General features: G+C 43.3%; 1 protein-coding gene and 1 long non-coding RNA gene across 2 annotated transcripts in view; one reads left to right on the plus strand and one right to left on the minus strand.

The window, feature by feature from the left end:
* The window catches only part of LOC310703545 (uncharacterized protein), a 165,873-nt gene that overhangs the window by 130,054 nt on the left and 10,957 nt on the right, over nucleotides 1–24,862 (minus strand). The gene's annotated exons all lie outside the window — the stretch shown is intronic.
* On the plus strand, nucleotides 16,970–23,389 carry LOC310703565. The gene is made up of 3 exons (XR_014524263.1): nucleotides 16,970–17,068; nucleotides 23,146–23,193; nucleotides 23,355–23,389. It is a non-coding gene; the product is annotated as an uncharacterized lncRNA (long non-coding RNA).

A 24,862-nucleotide genomic window follows, 5' to 3' on the forward strand; every position in this document is an offset into this window, starting at 1 on the left:
AACCCCAGAGTTGGCCATGACTGGACCTAATGGTCAGCGGTCCCTTTACCCTTTACCTTTACTATGCTCCCAGCTGCTCCCAGCTGGTTGCCCAGGAAAGTATAGAGACATGGAAAAGTTTCTTACCGACCTTTTTTATTTTAATCTTTACAGAGAGAGGCTATAGAACCCATGGATAATGGTGTTGTCCCGAGTGAATCTCCACCCCTCATCTCTCCCACTTCCTCATTCATCACTTCTATGGGTGCTGCTAGGTGCCCTCTGTCTTTGAGCTCTTTGCTCTCCTACTTTTAAGGCTCGCCAGGCTCTAGGAGATGGAGAGTCTAGAATCCTTTCCAATGACAACGTGTCAGCCGGGTGTTGTCCCGGCTCGCCCATGATTTCCCAGCTTCCCCCCTCATCTGCCTCTGAGCTGCTACCTCCCTCAAACCCCTGTTGTAAATCTATACTGTCTCCCTCTTCCTCCTCCCTGCAAGGGTCAGGATGCTGTCCAGGTTTTGACTGCTGATGGACAACTTTAGGCCTTGCCCTTATGTTCTCTTCCAACATCTGGTTATGTATCTTTCAACTGGACTTTGACTACAGTGGTGCCCCGCAAGACGAATGCCTCGCAAGATGGAAAACTCGCTAGACGAAAAAGTTTTCCGTTTTGGAGGCGCTTCGCAAAACGAATTTCCTATGGGCTTGCTTCGCAAGACGACAATGTCTTGCGAGTTCCTGCTGTTTTTTTCCCTCCCCCCCCTTTTTCTAAGCCGCTAAGCCACTTATCAGCTGATCCGATCAGCAGATAAGCCGCTAAAAGCCGCTAATAGCGCTAATAGCGCTAATCCGCTAATCCGTCAATGGGCTTGCTTTGCAAGACGAAAAAACCGCTAGATGAAGAGAATCACAGAACGGATTCTTTTCGTCTTGCGAGGCACCACTGTACTCAAATTGGAGACTCCTTCTGTCCTCAGTTGTTGGCATCTGTCTGTCTCGGGAGACAATGGAGGAGTGCACCTCTTGGGGGTGAAATCAAAACTGTTGGAAGGTTGCCTGTCATGGCTGTAGAGACCGATACAGGAGAGACATGTTTTGCTGCAGCTAGGGCAGATGAAGGCATGTGGTTTTGCTGCCACAAATGGCATTTCTTTTCAGTTGTAAAGTAGCTTATGAGGCCAGCCTATTCTCAATGGTACCTTGAGATGTTTGAAATGGAACCAATGACCTTCTGAAAGCCACCACTTTCTACGCCATTAACTGCTAGGTTTTATATATGCTCCTCGTGATAAGATTTTCTTTCTGCGACTACGCCAAACTAGCATGTTCAGTGTGATTGAGAGGATCTTCATTATATTGTGAATAATCTGAGTTTTGCATTTGTTTTCAACATCGGTGCAATTTTTTAAATTTATTTTTTTGTTTATCCTTTGTTGCATATTGCCCTGGGCTCTGTGGAAGGCTGTTTTATAAATACAGTGAAATAATAATAACAATGATAATAATAATGTTAATATTAAGTATAGAGTTCAGGAAATGAGGAAGAGGTTGTGGTTTCTCTCTGTGCCCACTCCAAAAGCTCTGCTTAAATTTAATGAATATTTCATTCGCATGGGGAACCTCGTTTCCTCATTTCAATAACAAATTGTGGGTGGAGCAGGGAGGGGAGAACAAAACAAGGAAAACAAAACTCACATTTTTTCGATGTTTGATTTGTGCACAGAGCAGGGATTCTGATTCTGCCAGAGAAAACTGGAAGATGTAAAATGCATTTCAGGGGTTTATTGGACTAGCCAGCCAAGCGCATGTGAGGCGAGACAAATAAAGAAAAACCTAGGCTGGATAACTCCAGGTTAGGGCCGAGCCAAATGTTCTCCATGTTCTATATTTGACAAAAGTACCAATTTCTTTTAAATCTGTTTCCACGTCCCTTGGTCTTTTCGCGCTTCCATCTTAACATTTTGGAAGCATAAGCTAACTGCATATGCAGCCACACTTTCACCAATTCCATCTACCCCCTACTGATACATTATAGCACCGTTTTTTCCTCCTTGTGTGATTGCAGCTAGCAGTTCAAAAGCACGTCAAGTGCAAGTAGATAAATAGGTACCACTCCGGCGGGAAGGTAAACGGCATTTCCGTGCGCTGGTTTACCAGAAGCGGCTTAGTCAAACTGGCCACATGACCTGGAAGCTGTCTGTGGACAAACGCTGGCCCCCTCAGCCAATAAAGCAAGACGAGCGCCGCAACCCCAGAGTCGTCCGTGACTGGACCTAACGGTCAGGGGTACCTTTACCTTTTTAGGGGTCTATGTTATGCTTTGTGCAGAAAAGATAATTTTTTAAAAAAATTTAAAGATTTTATTGGATTACAAAAGTACGTACATTGTCTCTTTTTTCAGGTCGTAGAGTCTTTTCAGAAAACTATGGATCACTATGAGGACTCTCTTTTTACATACCCATGGAAAAGAGGATGAGTCCTGGAAAAAGAGGATATATGCCAAACTGACGTTTTCTACAGATCCCTTGCATTCAATGCGAGACATTAAGTTATTTCCCTAATTTTGAATCGGCAGATAAGCCATGGATTTGCCTTAGGAGGACGGTGCCCTTTCAGGATTAAGAAATTCATTGTATGGAGGAGAAGAAAATACATGGTCTGAAAGAAAGGCATATGTTCCTCAAGCCTTAAAATAAGGTGCATCTGTGGGCATCTGTGGGCATGTGGGCACAGGTGAGAGAAAAGGGGGATATATTCCCACCATGCTGACAGATCCTGTTAGGAGAAGGCATTATCAGGAGAAGGAACGGAACAGCTGTAGAGCTTGTGAGGGCTCTCATTCTGCTGGACCCTGAAGGGAAGGAGCCAGAAAGCACATGAGCCAAGGCAAAAAAAAAAAAGGGGGGGGAGCACTGCCAGGCTATTCAGCCCTGGGACAATGGAAGGAGCCAAGGGAGCGAAGGCGGGAAATTATATTCTGTTCCTTGTTTATACCACAAGATGCAAGCAAGATCTACTTAGCCTGGAAAACATATTCTTATTTAATCCTGGATATTTTTGTTCTAGAAATGAGGAAGGAACAGTGTGGTGGTGCTGGCGGCGGTTGTTTTACTTCAGTCAAAAATTCTCCCGTGTTTTCCTGCGTTAACATCTAGAGGCTTCTTCAGATACCTTCATGGGAAACTTTCTTCACGGGGCTGTCAAGAAGGTATCCATTTATTCCTGTACCCTCCAACATTTCCCTGATGAAAATAGGGACGTCCTATTCCATTATTATTATTATTATTATTATTATTATTATTATTATTACTATTACTACTACTACTACTACTACTACTCCACCCATCTGACTGGGCAGCTTCCAACATATATAAAAACATAGCAAAACTATACAGGACTGTATAGTCTTCTATAGTTTAGAAGACTTCAGATGTCTTCTAAAGTCTATATAGTTACTTATCTCCTTGGCTTGGGGGTTGCATAACTCCACTGCCTCCAGCATTTCTCCAGTGAAAATAGGGACATCCTAAGGAAAAACGGGGCATTCCGGAATCAGATCAGAAACTGGGATGGCTTCTGTAAATCTGGGACTTTCCCCAGAAAATAGAGGCGCTTGGAGGGTCTGGTATGACAGACTTGATGAGACTTGTTCAATGGCTTTATGATGGAAAATCATTTCATTAGCCTCTAGGTTGAGTGGAAAAGAGGAGTGGAAAACCTCAGGAGTGAATTGTGTCCCCCCAGAACACTCTTTCTGGCCCTCTGGTCTCTCCTCAAGCCCACTTCCTTTTCAGCCACACCACATCTCCACAGATAACGCTGGCAACACCTTTTCCGTGAGCATTTCGACTGGCCTGGAATGCATCCTTGAACTCTGATCGTGCCTCTTGTTTCCCTGGATAGAAATGTGTGTTTGCATGTGTTTGTAGAAACAACCTACTGTACAAAAGTAACATTTACATTAGTTTCTCTGCCCACTGTTGCCTCTGGTCTCTCTCAACACGCAGGCATGTCCATTTTGAAAAAGTTGGAAATAAATTTTAAAAAACAATAACTTGCTTTACATGATTAAATATTTTCCCATGCTGGGCTTTGTGAAGGAAAGTGGGTTATACTGGAAAAGTCCTTTTCAAGTAGTGCTTCCCTTTGCTGCGCAAACAACTTGCCCATCCACATCCCAGTGGCTCTAATAAAGCCATCACTAAGAGGGCTTGCCAATCAGAAGGTCGGCGGTTCGAACCCCCGCGGTGGGGTGATCTCCCGTTGCTCCGTCCCTGCCCCTGCCAACCTAGCAGTTCGAAAGCATGTCAAAGTGCAAGTAGATAAATAGGTACTACTCCGGCAGGAAGGCAAACGGTGTTTCCGTGCGCTGCTCTAGTTCACCAGAAGCGGCTTATTCACGCTGGCCACATGACCTGGAAGCTGTATGCCAGCTCCCTCTGCCAGTAAAGTGAGATGAGCGGCGCAACCCCAGAGTCATCCGCGACTGGACCTAACGGTCAGGGTCCCTTTACCTTTACCTTTAGGAGGGGGCCACAAAACTCATCAAAACATTTAACATTTCAATGGAAGCATATATAAGCACTGCACGCATAACTCAGATCCCCTGAGTGCAGAGCAGGAAATGGATGCCAAAGAACTGTGTGACAAGAGAGACATGGGAATGCAGAGCTAAGGAAGAAGAAGTACAGTGGTACCTCAAGTTACAGACGTTTCAGATTACAGATGCTTCAGGTTACAGACTCTGCTAACCCAGAAATAGTACCTTGGGTTAAGAACTTTGCTTCAGGATGAGAACAGAAATCGTGTCGCCGCAGCATGGTAGCAGCAGGAGGCCCCATTAGCTAAAGTGGTACCTCAGGTTAAGAACAGTTTCAGGTTAAGAACAGACCTCCGGAATGAATTAAGTTCTTAACCTGAGGTATCACTGTAGTGCTGTGTATGCACCATATGTTTAAAGGTAAAGGGACCCCTGACCATTAGGTCCAGTTGTGGCCGACTCTGGGGTTGCGGCGCTCATCTCACTTTATTGGCCGAGGGAGCCGGTGTACAGCTTCCGGATCATGTGGCCAGCATGACTAAGCCGCTTCTGGCGAACCAGAGCAGCGCACAGAAATGCCGTTTACCTTCCCGCCGGAGTGGTACCTATTTATCTACTTGCATTTTGATGTGCTTTCGAACTGCTAGGTTGGCAGGAGCAGGGACTGAGCAACGGGAGCTCACCTCGTTGCAGGGATTCGAACCTCCCACCTTCTAATCGGCAAGTCCTAGGCTCTGTGGTTTAACCCACAGCGCCACCCGCGTCCCACACCATATGTTTAATGCACATTTAAAACACATAAAGCAGACCCCTCAGGTGTCCCAGTTTCATTGGGACATCACAAAGTGACAGAAGCCGCCCTGGCTTCTGTTTCCAATGCCAAAAGCCCCGATTTTGCTCACCTGCGCTGGTCACGCCAGAGTGAGGGACCAATAGATGGGCATCGGGAGATTTGGCACAGGCTGAGGCAGCCTTCCACTAAGCTGCGCCAGGCCGTGCCTCTTCTCCTGGTGCTCACGGGAGGCTAAGCTGAAACCCATTCTCATTCCAGAAGCTTTTAACGTTTGAAGTTTTACTGTTTGCCCCTTTTTTTAATCCTATAATTCCTCATCTTTTCGAGGGGAAGATTTTCCGCTTCACATTTCTTACGTTGTGAAGTTGCTCGCAGAGCCCTGCGGACAGACCGTAAATGATTTGTCTCCCCCGACTGTGCAAAAACCCTGTCATGAAAAACAGGGAATAAGTAAATAAAGGCATGGTTTTGTTCTTCAAAGGGAAGCAACAAGCAAAAAACGTTCCTTTGGAGTTTCCTCTTTGCTGCGCAAGGAATTAAAAGAGCACAAAATAGCATCGAAGGAGAAGTGGAGGAACCGATCTGCCAGCTACACTTCCTGCCTCCTTCCCTTTATAAGGTGCCAGCTCCTTCTGTTGAGTTGCATAATTCTAGCCTGCAATTCTTGCAGACCAAGCCGTGTGTGTGTTTGAATAACAGTCTTAAGCATACAGACTTGGAAATAAGTCTCATAGAACTCAACAGGGCTACCCTCTAGCAAGCAGGACTGGCAGGGAAAAAAGGAAGTCTGCCTCTTTGATCTTTTCATTGAATTAAAGCAACCTAGTAATTTATTCATTTTATTTAAATGTTTATAAACCACACTTTCATTTTAAAAAGGTGGTGTGCAACACAAAAACAATATATATCTATGAAAATCAATAAAGACTGGTTGGTTTTGGGGGTGGCGTCTGGGGATCTGGTTACAGTACAGTTTTTAAATAAACAGTGTAAAAGAGTGTAAAACCTAAAACAGTGGTGCCCAAACTTGGCCCTCCACCTATTTTGGGACTACAATTCCCATCATCCACTGGTCCTGTTAGCTAGGGATGATGGGAGTTGTAGTCCAAAAACAGCTGGAGGGCCAAGTTTGGCCACCACTGGTCTAAAAGAAAGCAAGAATGATTCCTGCTGGACATCTATTGGCAAGGAGTTCCACATGGCAGGACTTACCACACTGAAGTTTCAGACCCTGGTAAAGGTTGACCAGATCTCAGAGGTGTGGGGGACCACCCAAAAATGCTCCATCCAAAGATCTCTATGATCATAGTTGAAGCATAAGGAAATACTTCCACAATGCGCAATGTAACTACTTATGAAAATGTTCCCTGCCTGGAAGTTTAGGCTGGTTAGTTCAAATGAGCCTGTGACTAGCAAGGTATCTTCCCAAAGACTTTCCAGGACCCAATTCTGAAGGCCCCCATCCCTCTTCCATCACACCTGAAAGTGAGGAGAATTTCATCCAGGTGTCATTTTCAAAGGAATCCACGGTGGCTCAAAGTTTGTGTCCCCATGTTGACAAGGGGGAGCTTGGATCTCCTATGCAGGGAGGCAGAGAGAACATGGCTTCCTGAAGGCACATAGATACATGGAACTTGCAGAGGAGGAATGACTGCTGGGAGGAGCGCAGAGAGAAGAAATGTCATGGTGCACCTGTAGCAGCACAGCCACCTTCATCTGCCTCGGCTGCAACAAAACGTGTAATGATCTCATGCAGGCAATCAAGCCCTGGTAAGAAGTAATGACTCTCCTGCAATTTTATGATGTTTATTTACAAGAGACACACCCAGAGCCCAGCTTCTTGCCTGCTTGCATTTACGTTTGTTGGTCAGTCTGAAGTTCTGCCCCTCCCGCAGCAGGAAGGACGCCAGACTCCCGCCTTTCCCCTCTTCCCCTTCCGTCGCCTTCTGATTTTATCCGAACACCTAGAACGGGGAGAAAGAGGTTGACCTCCTTCCTCCTCCCCACTCTGACTCGACACAGATTCAGACCTCTGCTTATCTGCTGGTTGCCTAGCAGCGTTCTGGCTGCCTTCCAACTCTCCCTCTGCTTGAGAGCTAATAGAGTCTTCTCCAGAAAGGGGGGGGGTGTCTGGCTGCTCTCTCTCGATTCTGTCAGCCAATTCTCATCTGCAGAGTCAGTCCCTCATTCACTTAGTTCAATCTCTGAGTCTAGCTCATCCCCTGCACTCTGGGTGGCCATGTTCCTGACAACATGTCTCTTTTGTATTAGCCTCTGTGGTCACAAACCGTCCAACAGTTTGACTTCACCCCCAAAGGCACATTCTTCCATTGTCTCTCGGGACAGACGGATGCCAAACAACAGCACGTCCCTTTTCGCTGGGGTAGAGAATCCGTGGCCCTCCAGATGTTTCTGGACTACAATTCCCATCACCCCTGACCTATGGAATCCAACAACATCTGGATGGCACTACATTTCCCACCTCTACCTTACGGAAAGCCCAGATTTCCTAATACTTTTTATAGTACATGAATATAGGTAAAAGGAAGAAGTGGGATTCATGTTCCAAAGCTTGCACATAGCCAAGAAAACATCTATATATTTTATCTTTGCCGCCAAAAAACCAGCTATAATGTTTGTCCATGAAATTTCCTCAGAAGCCAGCTGAGTAATAAAGGAAGAATTTGATTGCAGTAGGATGAGGCCATATAGAAATGCTGCCAGGACTCTTGGCTCCTGCTTGACTTAATTGTCCTACACATCACAACATGCCTTGGCCACGGTGCAAATTATTTCCCCCATGTCATGAAAGTCTGCCTGTCATCACTGGATCCTGTGACTGACATCAGCGGGAGCTCTTCTGGAAGCGAGGATTATGCATGGAAATGAAATTGCCCGGATTAAGGCTTCGTCACAGAACCCCTCTGATAGATGCTTGATAGAAATGACAGTTCAAAAGACTCCCTGCTGGCGTCCATGGGCAGCGGCAAGAGACTTGGCATCACAGCAGGGACCACCGCTGACGCTTGCTCTAAGCCTCCTCGGGAGTAAAATCCAGGCCCCATACTTCTAACAGCACTGGGGAACTGGGTCTGCCTACTATTTGAATTTCCCATAATACCCCAAAACAACACGGCGTTGGGACATTGTGGGAAATTAAGTGGCACCTCTATCTTCTTTATACTTTTCAAGTTTATATATTTCACAAATTTTACAATCATTTTAAAATTTCAAAGCTTGACTTTCTCCCGCCCCCCCTTTCTGAGGTTCCTTAAATTTATTTTTAATATCTTCTGCATATCCAAATTAACTTAATTTGCCCATTTATTCATCTTCTTTAAATATATACTCTTATGAAACGGCAGGTTATTACAATAATCCTGCCAATGTTCTTATCTGTTTGCAATTTATCTGTAAATATTCCATAAACTGTATGTATATAAATGCTGTCTTGATTTCTTATTCTTCTGGTAAGTTTCACCATTTCTGCATATTCCATAAGTTTTTGTATCTATCTTCCTTCACTGGGACTTCTGCTTCTTTCCATTTGGGGGCAAGTAGCATTTTTGCTGCTGTAGTAGCATATATAAATAAATCTCTATACAATTTAGGTAGTTCTGTCCCTATAATTCGTGAAAGAGAAGCTTCTGGTTTGTTGTTTTTTACAAACGTTATTTTATGCAACCTTTTCCATTCATTATATATCATTTCCCCTCTTGTTTTGTTTTTAAAATAAAATATTTCAAATAAAAAAAAACACAATACGGGATTACATTTTGCAATTTTACTCACAGCGAATTATAAGTGGCATCTCTATCAAGCCACTCAGCAGTGCTACTGTGTTTGCCCACCACCACCACCAAAAGATAGACCTAGCATGACCTGCCAATGAAAGAGGGTCCATCAGAGGGCATTGTCTCCCCCCCCCCCCCGAAAACCCTTAAAGGTGTTGTAAGATTGGCAGGTGAGGCCATGTTGCTGGTCGCCAATGCAGGATGAAGTATGTTGGGTGGGGGCCTGGGGAAGGGTCTTTTCAATGGTGGCTCCTCATATGTGCAACTCTCTCCCCATCTCCTTATAGCATAAGTTGGGTGACTACAACACACCTTTTTCTTTTCTTTTTAAAATATTTTTTATTCATTTTCCAAACAAGTTTTATACAGTCAACAAATTATTTTACACTCATGCTTCAATTTTTGACTTCCCTCAGTTTCTCTGTCAATCTTTCAAAAAATTTCTATTTATTGACACATTTCTAAACATGATATTGCCTTTCCCCACTCCTTTTCATCTTACTCTGTTTTTTGCAGTATTTCTTACTATTTCACAGAGTCTCTTCAAAACCAACAAGCGTTGTCTGTGCATCACATATATTTTTCAGATATTCTGTAAATTTCCCCCAGTCCTCGATAAACTTTTGGTCTTTCTGGTATCGAATCTTCCCAGTCAATTTGCCCAATTCTGCATATTCGGTCAATTTCCTTCTCCATTCTTCCACTGTTGGAATTTCTTCCTGTTTCCATCTTTGGGCCAGAAGTATCCTTGCGGCAGTCACTGCATATTGAAACAGTTTACAGTCTCTCCTATTGATTTCGTTTCCTACCATTCCTAATAGAAAGGCTTCTGGTTTTTTAACGAACGTATATTTCAACATCTTTTTCAATTCATTGTATATCATTTCCCAGAAGTCTTTCACCTTTTTACACTCCCACCACATATGATAGAAAGTACCTTCTTTTTCTTTACATTTTCAACACTTACTGCATGTTTTATACATTTTGGCCAGTTTAACTGGCGTTATATACCATCTGTAAAACATTTTCATTACATTTTCTTTCAACGCAGTACATGCCGTAAATTTTAGCCTTTCATTCCATAATTTCATCCAATCATCATACTGTATATTGTAACCAAAGTCTCTTGCCCAGTGTATCATTACTACTTTTACCTCTTCATCTTTTGTATGCCACTCCAGCAACACTTTATACATTTTAGACAGGTTTTTCTACTCATTATTCAATACCTCCACTTGGAATTTTGATTCTTTACCTTCATACCCACACATTTTACAATCCTTTTTAAACTTTTCATTAATCTGAAAGTAGTGTAACCAGTCGTAAACAAATTCTTTCACCTCTTCATAAGTTTTCATTTTCCATTTCCCCCCCTCTCTTGTTACCAATTCTCCATATTTTATCCACCTCCCCCTCATGTTAATTTTTTTCACACTCATCACTTCTAATGGTGAAATCCAATGGGGGAGTCTAGGTTCCAACAAGTTTTTATACCTCTCCCACACCTCTATCAGTGATTTTCGGAAGATGTGGTTTTCAAAACCTTTGTGAATTTTTTTCTTCTCATACCATAGGTAAGCATGCCAACCAAATCTGTTGTCAAATCCTTCTAAATCTAACAGCTCTCCATTCTCTAATTTAATCCATTCCTTTATCCAACAGAGGCATGATGCTTCATAATATAATTTCAAATCTGGCAGGGTGAAGCCACCTCTCTCTTTTGCATCTGTTAATAACTTAAACTGAATCCTTGACTTCTTACCCTGCCAGATATATCTTGAAATTATTTTTTGCCATTCTTTAAAGATTGATGCCCCCTTAATTATCGGCAATGATTGGAAAAGGAATAACATCTTTGGTAGCACACTCATTTTTATCGTGGATATTCTCCCCCAAAAGGACAATTTCAGTCTTCCCCACAAATCCAAATCCCTTTTTATCTGATTCCATATAGGTAACAGGTGTTTGGAGGAGGGTGGACCTGCTATGACAAATGGATGTTTCTACTGCTATTGGTTCCTGCCAACCTAGCAGTTCGAAAGCATGTCAAAGTGCAACTAGATAAATAGGTACCGCTCCAGCGGAAAGGTAAACGGTATTTCCGTGCGCTGCTCTGGTTCACCAGAAGTGGTTTAGTCATGCTGGCCACATGACCCGGAAGCTGTACGCCGGCTCCCTCAGTCAATAAATTGAGATGACTGCCGCAACCCCAGAGTAGGCCATGACTGGACCTAATGGTCAGGGGTCCCCTTACCTTTACTGCTATTGCTAATCACTGTCTAGTCATTTGGTATGAGTTGTTGTCTTGCTATTTTTAAGAGTTGTGTCTTTGTGGGCCTTATCGTATCTTTTTATCGTATCTGCTTTTGTTGTAAACCGCTCTGTGACTTATGCCCAAGGCTGTATATAAACCATCAAAATCAGGGATGTCAAACAGGTCGATCGGGATTGACTGGTCGATTCCCTGGAGTTTTTGGTAGATTGCGGTAGATCGCTGGCTCCTCCATCCAGCCCCGCCCCTTCCCCCCATCCTCTAGATTGTTATAACGTAAGACGCATTTTTCGCTGCAAGGCTGATTGTCTCCTTAGCGATGTATGGCTTAGTGGCTTTTTTCATTTTGTAGACCTGAACACACACACACACACACCCAAATGCGGGACATTAATTCTCCCCAAAAGCTCAAAACCTTTGACCTGAACCCCCTCCAAAATGGGACGTTCCTCCCTTAAAAAAACTCAACCATTTTGAAAGTCTATTGGAAGTAGTTGGACGTCCCTGATCCAAATAAACTAAACCAAGTAAGTAAATAATCCAGAGCTGGCCCTGTTCTTCAAGATTTATGCACGGCTTTGCCTCTGCATACTATTCTGGCAATTTGCATACCCTCACCAGTCAGAGCTGACCAAATGAAAAGAATTATCTTTTCCTTTCTGATTTGTTGCACAGCTTAAGAGAACAGCTCTACTTAGCTGTTTTAATCTCTTTACGCAGACAGGGTGATAAAATGGAAGAAGACCAATGACGGTGAATCATAAGAGCATAAAATGAGCTGGCCGGATTATATTGCAAATTACAAATCAATTTGTATGTAACTTGCAAGGACTTAACAATTTGAGCATAGGGTTTACTCTGCTAGCATAAAAAGTGGCATGCCAACAGTTACTTGAGAACATCATGTTACGCTGCTCCACATGTATGAATGACATTCTCCCAATAGACATGAAGTTGAACATGTTTGAAAGTGAAGAGGATGACAATGATTTGCATACCAATGAAATTGGATGACAATGATTTGCATACCAATGAAATTGGATGACAATGATTTGCATTCCTATGGAGATCAGTCAGAATCAGGGACCAGGAAGGAATCAGACACACACCTAATTTGGTAATTCATAAATCACATCATGTACATGACAGCTCTCCTACAGTTTTTACTTTTATATTATGCAGTAATCAGGAAATTAAATCCAGGGAGAAGTTAGATTTCCAAAGTGGGGAAGGGAGAGGGAGAGAGACAAATCACAGCTTTTCCAAAGTGATTACTGTATTCAAATTTCAAGGACAGATATATTACCTAAAGAATATTTCTGGGAATACCAGAATGGGCCTTTTTTGTGGTGGCTCCCCATTTGTGGAATGCTCTCCCCAGGGAGGCTCACCTGGTGTCTTCCTTGCAGACCTTTAGGTGCCAAATGAAAACTTTTATCCCAGGCCTTTGGCTATGTAAACAACCTACAACCCTTTAAACTGTGGAGGTGGTGGTATTGTTTGGTTTGTCATTATGTAATGTATTTTTTTATACTGTAAACCACTTGTGATCCTTGGATGAACAGTGGTATATAAATTTAATAAAAAATACTAAAAAGAAATCACAGTAAATATTCATATGCTTGCAAGGTAATGGCCACCCACTTCAGAGTAAAAACACAATTCTTTTTCTTCTTTTTTTACCACTTACAAGGGAATGGTGTGGGTATTTTTTGCCAGAGCTATATTGCCTTCCATTATTAACGATTATGCCTGTATTAACAATGCCAGGCATTTAGGAGCCATACACCACTGTAATATCAAGAGACTAGCTTTACAGCCACAATACATTTAATAATGCATGGTTTATAGCTGCGACATTTAAATTACATGTCGCAGTGAGGTCAGAAGAATATATATGGGTATGGCTCTTTGAATAATCACATAATTTCTTGAATTGGAGCTGAGCAGAAAATGATGGTAGCCCCAAAAAGGAAAATGAGTGAGGTCCCAGCTGAAGAAGAATGGCAACTTAAGCTGATGGAATATGTGCAACTTGCAGACCTAACATATAGAATAAGAGAAGAACATATGTTTAAAGATGATTGGAAAATGTTTATTGAATATATGGGGGGAATTGTGCACACTTGAAAACATGGGAAGCATTAAGATAAATTCAACAGTGTAAATAAGTTTTGATGGATGCAATAATGGACTACTGAATGGCTTAGTTTATGTAAAATATGCAGGGATTTATGCTATGCAAAATGAACCATGGAAAGAGAAGAAGGGAAGTCATTGATATTTTAAGGATGTTTAAATGAGTATTCTAAATTGTAAAACAGAAAATTTAATTTAAAAAAAATGTAAAAAAGAAAAGAAAAGAAAGAAAATGATGTTTCTATTGTCTCCCAAGGCAGGAGATTGGTGTGGAACTTTATGGCCTAGATTTTCAAAGACTGGAGGTTTCAAAGCCTGACATCCCCTTGGTGCCAATATAATCTCACTGTTTGTGACATCTCATTTGCAGACAGTGCACATTTTGAATCCACAAAGCCATCCTGCTTAGAAGGACGCCCCAACCATCATTCAGATTTAACGTCAAATGTTGTCACTGAGGGCTCAGTTTTCAAATCATAAATCTGTGTCCCATGGCACTGGTTGAAGGCCTGGGGATACACCTTCTAGATTGGAGCAGCTTATACTTTTACCAGCTAAGCTAATTTCCTAACCTCTTTCCTGACCCACACATGCATCATGCATGAGGTTCATGATTTATTAAGCTGCCCTGTCAGACCTGTTTCCTTGAATTAATAAAGTATCCTGGCCCAAAAACGACTGACCTGACCCTTTAAGAAGACCTCTGAGAGGCTTTGATGTGCGCATGTGTGTATCTATGTCAACAATACACTTCCACAAAACCCACACATGTGTGTGCATGTGTACATATGGTTTGTAGCGGGCAGCATGTGTCTTTCTGTGAGCTGTGGCGCGTCAAGGAACTACCCAACTAAACAGAATCAATAGAAATTTAGGTATCCTTCAAATGACACATTTACCCATTTATAGGCGGCTGGCTCAACATTTGCCTTAGGTAGCCAGGTAGCTAGCTAGGAGAGGAGACTTTCCCCCCTGAGGCAGAATATGACCCAGCCACCTATTAAACAAGACGTGCTACTCATTTCCTGTTCATAGGTAGCTATTATTTTAGTGGTGAGTTACTGCTATGTGTCTTCTTCCACACTATGCATGCCCTTAAGAAGATGTGATGTCTAAAGGAGGGTCTCTACAGTTTCCACAACCAACAAAGACTCTGCATTCTTCAGCTAGCATAACATAGGCAGCTTGTGCCCAATGGAATAAATGAGCTGATACGTTGTGGGGGTGAAGAATGTGAGTGGCTAGTGGGAAAATCAGCCTGGATAGCTCAATTGGTTAGAGCATGGTGCTGATAAAGCCAAGGTTGTAGGTTCAATTCCCATATAGGACAGCTGCAGGGGGTTGAACTGGATGACATATTGAGCTGCTCTGGCCCTGTGCGGTTGTCCAGGGTGTGCAGAACATAGTGGGTGGGGATAGGAACATCACACCGCCACCGGCACCAGTCCCGATGTGTAATCAGGATCCTGAGGGAAAAACCAATGTAGGATATGAATTGCAAGGCATGAGGAACAGCTAAAGAACCCCATGTGTAAGTGGTCTCAGCTGGTTGACCTTGGTCCAATTCTGCAAGTTGCTGAACAATCACGGCGGCATCTGATCTGAGACACCAAGGAGGACCTTGGTCTGAGAGAAATCACCAAGAATGCCAACATCACAGGAGCAGGACCCCAGGAATTTTCAGCCCCGTAGAGTGATTTCAGATACAGTGGACGCTCGGGTTGCGAACGTGATCCGTGCAGGATGCACGTTCGCAACCTGCAGCGTTCACAACCCGCATCTGCGTATCTGCACACATGCACATTGCAATTTGGCGCTTATGTGCATGCACAAAGCACAATTTAGCACTTCTGCACATGTGCGACCGCCAAAACCCGGAAGTAACCTGTTCCGGTACTTCCAGGTTTCGGCGGTCCGTAACCCGAAAAAATGCAACCTGAAGCAGCTGTAACCTGAGGCATGACTGTATTGTATTACAGGTGTGTGTGTGTGTGTATGCACACACACACACAGAGAGAGAGAGAGAGAGAGAAAGACATAAGCGGTTGATCCTTATGTCATAGCTTTGGCAGCCAAGCCTATAAACTCACAGACATCTGAGTCAGGTGTATGCAATGATGAGGATGTCTTTACCGGAAAGTGAGAGCTGATGTTCCTAGATAGTGATACAGACATATGACAGGGATGATGTATAGGAATCATGACAGGAGATGGTGAAAGACACGTTACTCATCACTGTGAGGGAGTTATGCAAGGCAGGCCAAATGAGCAGCAGCGGAAAGCATGTTCAGCGAGTGTAAAATGACGCTGCCACACACGGTTCTCCAAAACTATTAAGGAATTGCCTGGAGTTTTATTTTATTGATGTGCTTTTTCTGGTCACACAGAAAGCTGCCTTGTCCTGAGTCAGGCCATTGGTCCATCTACACCAGCATTGTCCACACGGACAGGCAGCATCTGTCCAGGGGTTCAGACAGAGGCCAATCCCAGCCGTTCCTGGCGATACCAGGGAATGAAATGGCCACCTTCTGCATGCAATACTGATGCTCTACCACTGAAATGTTTCCCTTTTCCCCACACTAAGAAGGACACAATTTTAAGACAAATAAATAAATCTGAGATATGTTTTGGGGTAGTTGTACCAGTAGCCTGGTGCTTCGACAGTGTCAAAGCAATGATTCTTCAACATCAACTTCGTTGGACTGGTCATGTTGTGCGTATGCCTGATTATCGTCTTCCAAAGCAACCACTCTATTCTAAACTTAAAAATGGAAAACGTGATGCTGGTGGTCAACTAAAGAGGTTTAAAGATGCTCTCCAGGCAAATCTTTAAAAATGTAGTACAATGGTACCTAGGGTTACAGACTCCACTAACCCAGAAATAGTACCTAGGGTTAAGAACTTTGCTTCAGGATGAGAACAGAAATCGCAGAGCGGTGGTGCGGCAGCAGCGGGAGGCCCCATTAGCTAAAGTGGTACCTCAGGTTAAGAACAGTTTCAGGTTTAGAACGGACCTCCAGAACGAATTAAGTTCTTAACCCGAGGTACCACCGACAACTGGGAAACATTGGCCTGCGAGCGCTCCAACTGGAGAACAGCCTTTACCAAAGGTGTCATGGGCTTTGAAAATCCTTGAACTCAGGACAAAAGGGAGAAACGTGCTAAGAGGAAAGCACACTTGGCAAACCCTTGTCATGATCAACTCCTGCCCAGAAACCTATGCCCCCACTGTGGAAGGATGTATGGATCAAGAATTGGCCTCCGCAGTCACTTACAGACTCATTGTTAGAACCATGTTTATGGAAGACAATCTTACTCGGCTACGAGTGATTGCCAAAGAAGAAGAATACCAGTAGCCTCATCATGACCAGCTGGGGGGGGGGGTCTGAGCCCCAGTCTTGTATGCCCCACCCCTGATCTCCTGTCCCTTTCATTTCCACAGCTCTTTCCCCCATAAGCCTATGACCCCCACCCCAGGCAACCCTCCATCCATGAAGCTTATGAGGCCAGAACTGCTTCACTTCTGAGTCATATATCGCATCTATACACAGGTATATTTTGCTTTGCATAAATGAAAATATGCAGCTGTTTAATGCCTCTAGCCTTTGGAGGGAGATAAACATTTGGCATGGTGCATTTTTAAAGCCCACAAAAAGACCCCCAACATCTTCAACAGTCATTCTTGCTGTTTTGTATTGTTTAGAGAGGCAGGAATTGTAAAAGATATATCCTCCTCCCTTGCTTGCTTTTTTTTTAATTAAAAAGAAGAGAGAGACTATTGTATTGATCCCTCCAACACATAAACATTTTATTTAATTTAGATTATTTCCATTTCACCTTCCCGCTGTGCATTCTGCACGGTGGTTAACATAAAAATCTAGGGTTGTGTTCAACTGCGTCCCTCTGCTTGGGGAAGGCTACTTAATCCAGAGAAGGCTTCTGTTCACCAAAAAGGAGAAGAGGTATTTTTGCTGATTCTCCCTTCCTTCTAACCCCCCTGCACCCCTCTCAAAAGCTGCTAAAGAAGGTTGAGGATCCTTTGGGACAGTGTTATCAGTGTCACTGTGGGATATGATTTTGAAACCGTGTCAAAATCTTCTATCAGTGCCGGATTTATATATAGGCTAAGTAGGCTGAAGCCTAAGGCTTCTAAGTCTAGGGGGCCTCGCCAGCCTGCCCTCTCCCCAGTGCTGCAGTCTCCCCTCTCCCAAAACTGTAAACCCAAGACTTCATGCAAGGGCAGGGCAACTCAGACCCAGCAACTATAAGAATCAGGGCTGGCCAGTGGGGCCCCATTTGAAGCAGTGGGGCACAACTTGATTTTTATTTTTATTTTTTTTGGTAGGGCCCCAGTTCACAGCCAAAGTCTGCAAAATCTTATAGATATAAAATCCATCTAGATTGCCCTGGTGCAGGGGCCCCCTTAGGAGTAGCACGTGGGGCCCAATTTGGCCAAATTCCTCCAATTGCCTTAAGGTCAGCCCTGATGAGACTGTGCAGGGGTTTGACTGACAAGCCCTGCACCTTCTAGCTCCCTGGTGTCACCATTCAGAGTACAGGCTCAAGGACTTGTTATGGAAATAAAGGGGGGCACTTATTGGAAATCAGTTTTGTCACCTCTCCCCCCCAAACCCCAAGACAATGAGCGCAGCCACCTTTTATTCACAGCCACATAAGCACTACACTACAGCATAGCCATAAACGTGTACGTTCAACCACTGAAATATACACCCAATATGTAGCAATTGAGATTTATGTTACTGCTTTATGAATGAACACTGCTTTTATGAATGGACTCTGTATTTTGTGAATTACCTAAGAGCCACCAATTCTAGAATCTGACAGCTAACCAATTGGGTACTACCAAACTACGCCCCCTATTGATGAAAGCAGGTAATCAGCAGGGAATGCTTCAGCTCAGCCTTTGCACTGTTGACTGAACAACCCCTGCTGTGCAGATGTTGGAGAAAGCTCATAAATTGTATCCCTTCTGGCATCCTGGCCAACTCTATTATGCTGGTGAAAACCCTGGTGCACCAGAAGCACAGAATAGCAGCAAATAAAATCCACTCATATGTTAGCAACTGATAAGACTTATCAACCAGTACTTCCAAAGTCTTCCTAATTTATAAAGCTCCAAAATACAGGCCAAAAGAGAGCGGGTCTGGGAAGAGCGAGGCATACAATGGGCACCACCATTGAAAAGGCCCTGCTCCGTGTAGCTCCTGCCCTGTCATTTGAGAGGGTGCCCACTTGCTCTCCTTCTTGACATGGAATGCTCTCTATTGGAGTCTCCAGGTCCAGTACAAAGACCATAAGAAGGGAGAGCAGGGACCTTGAAGTTCCCAACAGCTGTCAAGCAAGCAAGCACACGGGTCACCTTTGTCACAATCAGGACACCTGTGTCCTGGCCAGGCCTGCACCCAATCTTGTTTTTGTACAATCTTGTTTGTCCTCAGTAACCAAAATTATAATATCAGCATATACAAGCAGAAAAGTTGTTTTCCTTCATTTGTACAAAACAAAGTGGCACTAATAAAGAAAAGTTCCAGGGTGGCAATAGAAAGCAAACTAAAAATGCTTTTGCAGTTCATCAAAACTATCCAGCAATATCAAGTTATAGGAAAACTGGTGCTATTAACAGTAATCCTTCTAGTTGGTTAATTGATTTGGCAATTTCCATGCCCATTATGTGTGATACTAATTATTTCCCCCAAGAGTTAAATGATAACTAATCAGAGGCAGCTACAGGAGAGCTATGAGATTCAGGTGAGGGTCAGATGACTTGTCAATCCAAGCAGGTATATAAGAGGACGACCCGGCCTGCCCAGCATTCTCCTGAAGAGGAGAAGCTGAGCATGAAAGACTTGTGTATAGTTTGCAGATCTGAAAGGACCACAAAGGGTAAACCACCCAAAAGGTATGCTGAAGAGTCTGCTAAGACAGTCATAGCAGATACAGCTGTTTTTAGTAACTCAGAGAAGGTTTAGGAACCTTCAAGCTTCCAAGAGGTCCAAAGTTTAACCTCAGAGGATGCTGAGCTATGGTGAAATGCCATGAAGGCTGAACTTGATTCCTTAGAGAGGAACAAGACATGGGAACTAGTTCCAGGCCTGCCCAGGCCGCAAAAGGTTTACAAAATTCAGTTATTGCAAAACTTTTCCAGTGTTAATTTTATGCATTTTTTAAAATCACCATGGTATTTAACAATAATATCTTATGTCCTTTAGAGGAGAAATTGTGAATTGCAGAATTTTAAATGCCCGTCATCATCCTTGGCTTCACTCACTTTTCTTTATAATACTCTTCCATTTTCTTCTAGTTGTGAGGATGGAGGATGGAGGATGGGCCTCACAAGTAGAGTAGCCTAGGGCCTCTCTTCATCTAAACCCAGCCTTGTCTTCTCTACATGAGGCCTAAGAGTTTCCTTGCTTTTATTGCAACTCTACTTCCATATAACACTGCATCCCCCCCCCCCCCGGCTTACATATGCTACACCCTGATAGGTCTGGACAATTTCCCTTTCTTTCCATTACTGAATTTTCACTTATGCATTCGAAGCGTGTTCCCATTTGCCTGCGCTACACTAGAGGCGGGGAAGCATTTTTCAAAGATAAGTAATTTAATTTTAAAGCAAAATTATTACTCACATCTTTAGCAAGATCATGCAGCTGCAACCTGCATAATTAGTTTGGTAGCAGTGTCTCAGCGGGGTTAAGGGCGTTGGTTTGATTACACCTCACTTGAAACACTCACACACTTTTAAATAACGAGAAAGTTGAAACGTTGGGTTATTTGAAGCTGACTTATGGCCAGAAACCAACAGCTAAATATAAAGAGGAAATCGTTCTTCATTCTGGAAAGTGATTGAACTGATGGGAAATAATCACTCTTTTTGCCTAGGGAAAAATGGATGCATTTTTGAAGAAAAATAATTGTCATGCTTGGATTCCTTCTGCGGAAGCAAAACAGTTGGGCATTCAATTCCATATGGTTTATTTAAAAAAAACAAAAAAACCAGATATTTAAATTATATTGGTCACTTGCTCTGTAGCAGCCTCAAGGCCTGTCAGGTAAACAAGATTTTACCTGACAGGCCTTGAGGCTGCTACAGAGCAAGCGATCAAAACTCATTGTTTGCCTTTTGAGCAACAAACTGAATCTTAACCACGTCAAGGCAGTGATTATTTAAATGGACGCATCTTTGCTGCAAATTATCAGGCTTCTGCCCACCCTACCTAAGGATGGCAAAATGAAGAGGGGCATCTTGCCTATTATTCTCAGGGAGGGAGAGAGATCGGGTTTTCAAACTGTTCAAATGAGAAAACTTCTCAGAGAATTACCTTTGGAGAAATTTGGCTCAGGTAATACAAAATCAAACTATGTCGTTTGTTCATGGACTGGAATGACTCGGGGGACAAGCCTATTGCTTTCTTCAGCAGTATTAGCATAATGTTAGATAGTATAAAAGGTGGATACATAGCAGCATATGAAATTCTCCACTCTGTTCGCAAGCAGAGAAGTCAGGGAGGGGGGCATTTTGCTGACTGATTTTTTTCCAACAGCTTGGGGGGGGGGAGTAAATTATCAGAGACTTTCTCAGAGAAAAAACTATCCTTGTTGAGGCATTTTGGCCCTGCTCTAGAATGTACTGAACATTTATCTCAACGTGTTCCCTAGGAAATACCAGGTGACATCAGAGGAGAGCTACATGTTGCAGGAAATACAAGTGTATTGCTGATAGTGGCAGCTTCGTGCCATTTCCCCCCCCCCCCACCTCACCACCTCCATTGTAAGAAGGGCAACATAATATTTTTTAAATAAAAAAAATAAAAGATATAGCTTGTCTTTAAGAGGCGAAAAGTCTCCCAAGTTGGCTGTTCAAAGCCTAGCCCATCAGCTACAATACAGTGTTTCCGGAGAAATGTTTGGGAGGTGTTCCTCCATGACACCTTCTTAGCATTGGCATCAAGCCAGACTTCGAGGTGGGGCAACATAGCCCCAGAATGAACCGAGATAAACTCCATGCATGCAAATATTCATATCATGAAACAAATACAGGACTTAATATAGAGCCTGGCAAAGAGGTGAAGTTGGGAGTGGGTTCTTTTGCTTTTGCTTCAGGGAAAGGGGTCAAAAGGGACATTCTCACCACTCTAAGCCCTTGTGCCCACCTGGTGCAAGGGAAAAAATTTGTACAATCTGCTCTTCGCAGTGTACCAACCTGATCCGACGCTCCCAAACTCGCTTGAAGACCAGAATGCATCTCCCAGCAGGATTACACATTTCCCTGGATTTTGTGGTGCAGTTTTGGTGCACAAAAATGCATATTGTTTGGGTGGATGGGGTGTACAATGTATGTATTTTACAGGGGACAAAAATGAATTTGAAGACTTTGGAGATGTCTGATCAGTGCGTGTTGAACAAAACCCCTTGGTTTTGGGGGCAGAAGAGTTCTTGTCTTTCAAAGTGCTCATTTCAGTTTGCCTACAGTGAAACATACTCGGAGTCCTGTAGTGATTTCATGCTCTTTATTGCAGCTTGCAAAACAGTTGAATTGCCCCCAAACCTCCTGCTTTTATATACATTATTTACACAATGAGTCCTATCTGATTGGCTGATTCTGCTTCCCTCCTGGAGCCTGATTGGTCTTTTCCTGCAAGCCAATCAGTTGTTGCATTCTAGGATCCTACTTGCCTATTGCTCTAGGATCCAAGCTTAGTACATAACACCTACCGGTGGTGACGCTTGCCCAGTCCAATAAAGTATGGCAAGCACAACAATGCTGCTTTGTCTCTTCTGCCCAGAGCACTGATAGGCAGCAGCTGAAGTTGACCCTTCCCTTGTAGCGGGCAAGGAGCATTACCACACCCTGTGTTGAGCTTCCTGTTGTAAACGGTGACTCTGCATGGGAAAGGAAGTGCAGTTGGGCGGGGAAGGGTATGGACCACAGCTTGGCAGAGTGACAGGGCATAAGCTTCAAATGCAGAAGTCTTTGAATTCAGTCTCCAGTTACAAAGGATTCTTGGGCTGGGAAAGATCTCTGCCCTGAGACTTGGGAGAACCAAGCTAAAGAAGAATGGCAACTTAAGCTGATGTGCAGCTTGCAGATCTCACATACAGAATAAGAGAACAAGAAGAAGATATGTTTAGAGAAGTTTGGAAAATGTTTATTGAATCTATGGGGGGAAATTGTGCACACTTGAAAATGCAGGCACCATTCAGATTAATTCAACAGTGTAAATAAGTTTTGATGGCTATAATAATGGAATACGGAATGGTTTAGTTTATGTAAAATATGCAGAGATTTATGCTATGCAAAATGAACCATGTAAAGAGAAGAAGAGAAGTCATTGATATTTTAAGGATGTTTAAATCAGTATTCAGAATTGTAAAACAGAAAATTTAATTTAAAAATTATGATTGAAAGAAAGAGAGAAAAAGAAAGAAAGAAAATGATGTTTCTATTGTCTCCCAAGGCAGGAGATTGGTGTGAAACTTTATGGCCTAGATTTTCAAAGACTGGAGGTTTCAAAGCCTGACATCCCCTTGGTGCCAATATAAGGGCATCACAGAAATAATCTTCTTACTCCCCCCCCCTCTCTCCCCCCCCCCCCCCCCGTTGTAGGCTGCATGGATCAATGGACTGGCACAGCATCAGTTATCAGGCAACGTGGTAGTTCAAGAGAAACACATTTTAATTACAGCTGAGCAGACTGAGGATGCCAAGGAATGCAAGTTGAGCACGGGGGCATTCCTGAGCCCTCCCGGGTTAAGTTCTCGATAGCTGTCTAAACCCAAAATGTCAAGACACTGCTTCCACTTTATATCTCACAGAACTGCCTCCCACAGATACCCACAGATACCAGGGCCAACTTCAGAGGGTGGCAAGGATGGACAAATCTCCAAGACCAGGAGAGGGCCTAAAATGCCCATTCTCTACCTGACTCATCACCTTCGGTTTCTACGGAGTATCCAAGAAGATCAAACGCAGCCTCCGAGAATTTTTAGTTCGCATGTTCCACCTTTTCCAGGTTAGGGCAAGGGGCGTACTGGCAATGCCATGCTTCTTGATGAGTTACAGGTACAGTGATACCTTTGTTTAAGAACAGCTTAGTTTATGAACAACTTGGATTAAGAACACTGCAAACCCAGAAGTAGGTGTTTTGGTTTGTGAACATGTTTTGCTTCCTGTTGAGTGTTTTCCATTTGTAAATTGAGTCCCCCGCTGCTATGGGAAAGCACACCTTCGTTTAAGAATGCTTTGGTTTAAGAATGGACTTCTGGAACAGATTAAGTTCATAAACCAAGGTACCACTATACAGTGGTACCTAGGGTTACAAACACCTTAGGTTACAAACACTTCAGGTTACAGACTCCGCTAACCCGGAAGTAGTACCTCGGGTTAAGAACTTTGCCGCAGGATGAGAACAGAAGTCGTGCTGCAGTGGCATGGTGGCAGCGGGAGACCCCATTAGCTAAAGTGGTACCTCAGGTTAAGAAAGGTTTCAGGTTGAGAACGGACCTCGGGAACCAATTAAGTTTGTAACCAGAGGTACCACTGTATTCTGTAATATGTGGTGAAATGCTGAGATTGCAGCATTGCAGGGGGTCGGACTCTCAGTGTACCTGCCAACTCTACAGTTCTATGAGATAGCCAAGTTGACACACGCACACATATTTCAAAGGAAACTGTTATGACCAATATTTATTTATTTTAATAGATACGGGCCAATCAAACCTATCACATCTCCTTTTATCTCTCCTTCACTGGGATTACCACATTATTAATAACAGGACCTCTGGAAATACGCAGCTCCTTTTTGTAAAAAGAAACAGTACATTTCTCACGTTATTGTTTAATCCTCCCTCTTCACCTCCTTAATCCTAATCTGTGACATCACTACAGTGTCCACAGGTTTCTGATTTCATTGGCGGAAACGGCAAAGGAAATTCAAAAGCAGAAGTAGAAAGCTTTTATCCCGGCTACAACCATTATTCATAAAACCTCAACATTTATCAGATTATAAATGCATGCTTTTGGTTCACCAGCCAATATTGCACAATGAGCACTCACACTTCATAGAATCATAGAGTTGGAAGAAACCACAAGGGCCATCGAGTCCAACCCCCTGCCAAGCAGGAAACACCATCAGAGCACTCCTGACATGTGGTTGTCAAGCCTCTGCTTAAAGACCTCCAAAGCAGGAGACTCCACCACACTCCTTGGCAGCAAATTCCACTGTCGAACAGCTCTTACTGTCAGGAAGTTCTTCCTAATGTTTAGGTGGAATCTTCTTTCTTGTAGTTTGGATCCATTGCTCCATGTCCACTTCTCTGGAGCA

The sequence above is a fragment of the Podarcis liolepis genome (genome assembly GCF_965112155.1).
Source record: "Podarcis liolepis genome assembly, chromosome: 3".
Classification (NCBI taxonomy): domain Eukaryota; kingdom Metazoa; phylum Chordata; class Lepidosauria; order Squamata; family Lacertidae; genus Podarcis; species Podarcis liolepis.